At 49.6% G+C, this 2851-nt stretch overlaps 1 long non-coding RNA gene across 1 annotated transcript; it reads right to left on the bottom strand.

Moving 5' to 3' along the window:
* Positions 1-320: 320 nt before the first annotated feature.
* LOC140406133 (uncharacterized) lies at positions 321-2454 on the bottom strand. Its single transcript, XR_011939054.1, has 2 exons — positions 2329-2454; positions 321-534 (listed from the first exon to the last, which is right to left on the bottom strand). It is a non-coding gene; the product is annotated as an uncharacterized lncRNA (long non-coding RNA).
* Between the last annotated feature and the right edge of the window lie 397 nt (positions 2455-2851).

Here is a 2851-nt window from a genome sequence, read left to right as displayed (position 1 = left end):
GTAACAGTTCTGCGATGCGTCCGTTGTTGAATATCTCGGTTACCTACAGATTAGAATTGGTGGTTAGCACTGCTGCCTCACGGCGCCGAGGTCCCGGATTCGATCCCGGCTCGGGGTTACTGTCCGTGTGGAGTTTGCACATTCTCCCCGTGTCTGCGTGGGCCTCGCCCCCACAGTCCAAAGATGTGCAGGCGAGGTGGATTGGCCGCGCTAAATTGCCCCTTAATTGTTAAAAATAATTAAATGCTCAAAATAAAAATAAAAAGATGGGAACTTGAAATCTCTCTGAGAGGCACCGAATCAAATCCAACAACCACTGGTTAAAATATTGCTGAGGATTTAATTCTATCTTTCTTTTAAAAAAACAGTCATTTAATATACAAGATATATAGGACAGCGATTATAAACACATTTGAACAGATATATAAAAGATACATTCCAAAAACCGTCAACATATCAAAAATATCTGAGTCAGAAAGCAGAAGAACCGATGAATTGGAAAATAGTCTGAATAGACACAGTCCCCATCAAACACTCCCAGGACAGGTACAGCAAGGGTTAGATACAGAGTAAAGCTCCATCTACACTGTCCCCATCAAACACTCCCAGGACAGGTACAGCACGGGGTTAGACACAGAGTAAAGCTCCCTCTACACTGTCCCCCATCAAACACTCCCAGGACAGGTACAGCACGGGGTTAGATACAGAGTAAAGCTCCCTCTACACTGTCCCCAGCAAACACTCCCAGGACAGGTACAGCACAGGGTTAGATACAGAGTAAAGCTCCCTCTACACTGTCCCCAGCAAACACTCCCAGGACAGGTACAGCACGGGGTTAGATACAGAGTAAAGCTCCCTCTACACTGTCCCCATCAAACACTCCCAGGACAGGTACAGCAAGGGTTAGATACAGAGTAAAGCTCCCTCTACACTGTCCCCATCAAACACTCCCAGGACAGGTACAGCACGGGGTTAGATACAGAGTAAAGCTCCCTCGACACTGTCCACATCAAACACTCCCAGGACAGGTACAGCACGGGGTTTGATACAGAGTAAAGCTCCCTCTACACTGTCCCCATCAAACACTCCCAGGACAGGTACAGCACTGGGTTAGATACTGAGTAAAGCTCCCTCTACACTGTCCCCATCAAACACTCCCAGGACAGGTACAGCACGGGGTTAGATACAGAGTAAAGCTCCCTCTACACTGTCCCCATCAAACACTCCCAGGACAGGTACAGCACTGGGTTAGATACAGAGTAAAGCTCACTCTACACTGTCCCCATCAAACACACCCAGGACAGGTACAGCACGGGGTTAGATACAGAGTATAGCTCCCTCTACACTGTCCCCATCAAACACTCCCAGGACAGGTACAGCACTGGGTTAGATACAGAGTAAAGCTCCCTCTACACTGTCCCCATCAAACACTCCCGGGACAGGTACAGCACGGGGTTAGATACAGAGTATAGCTCCCTCTACACTGTCCCCATCAAACACTCCCAGGACAGGTACAGCACTGGGTTAGATACAGAGTAAAGCTCCATCTACACTGTCCCCATCAAACACTCCCAGGACAGGTACAGCACTGGGTTAGATACAGAGTAAAGCTCCCTCTACACTGTCCCCATCAAACACTCCCAGGACAGGTACAGCATAGGGTTAGGTACAGAGTAAAGCTCCCTCGACACTGTCCCCATCATACACTCCCAGGACAGGTACAGCACTGGGTTAGATACAGAGTAAAGCTCCCTCTACACTGTCCCCATCAAACACTCCCAGGACAGGTACAGCATAGGGTTAGATACAGAGTAAAGCTCCCACTACACTGTCCCCATCAAACACTCCCAGGACAGGTACAGCACAGGGTTAGATACAGAGTAAAGCTCCCTCTACACTGTCCCCATCAAACACTCCCAGGACAGATACAGCACGGGGTTAGATAGAGAGTAAAGCTCCCTCTACACTGTCGCCATCAAACACTCCCAGGACAGGTACAGCACGGGGTTAGATACAGAGTAAAGCTCCCTCTACACTGTCCCCATCAAACACTCCCAGGACAGGTACAGCACGGTGTTAGATACAGAGTAACGCTCCCTCTACACTGTCCCCATCAAACACTCCTAGGACAGGTGCAGCACGGGGTTAGATACAGAGTAAAGCTCCCTCTACACTGTCCCCATCAAACACTCCCAGGACAGATACAGCACGGGGTTAGGTACAGAGTAAAGCTCCCTCTACACTATCCTCATCAAACACTCCCAGGACAGTTACAGCACGGGGTTAGATACAGAGTAAAGGTCCCTCTACACTGTCCCCATCAAACACTCCCAGGACAGGTACAGCACGGGGTTAGATACAGAGTAAAGCTCCCTCTACACTGTCCCCATCAAACATCCCAGGACAGGTACAGCACGGTGTTAGATACAGAGTAAAGCTCCCTCTACACTGTCCCCATCAAACACTCCCAGGACAGGTACAGCACGGGGTTAGGTACAGAGTAAAGCTCCCTCTACACTGTCCCCATGAAACACTCCCAGGACAGGTACAGCACGGGGTTAGGTACAGAGTAAAGCTCCCTCTACACTGTCCCCATCAAACACTCCCAGCACAGGTACAGCACGGGGTTAGATACAGAGTAAAGCTCCCTCTACACTGTCCCCATCAAACACTCCCAGGACAGGTACAGTACGGGGTTAGATACAGAGTAAAGCTCCCTCTACACTGTCCCCATCAAACACTCCCAGGGCAGGTACAGCACGGGGTTAGATACAGAGTAAAGCTCCCTCTACACTGTCCCCATCAAACACTCCCAGGACAGGTACAGCAAGGGGTTAGATACAGAGTAAAG

This window comes from Scyliorhinus torazame, unplaced genomic scaffold (assembly GCF_047496885.1).
Source record: "Scyliorhinus torazame isolate Kashiwa2021f unplaced genomic scaffold, sScyTor2.1 scaffold_285, whole genome shotgun sequence".
Taxonomy (NCBI): Eukaryota; Metazoa; Chordata; class Chondrichthyes; order Carcharhiniformes; family Scyliorhinidae; genus Scyliorhinus; species Scyliorhinus torazame.
Note: the sequence above shows the minus strand (reverse complement) of the source record. Positions and strands in the feature narration are given on the sequence as shown.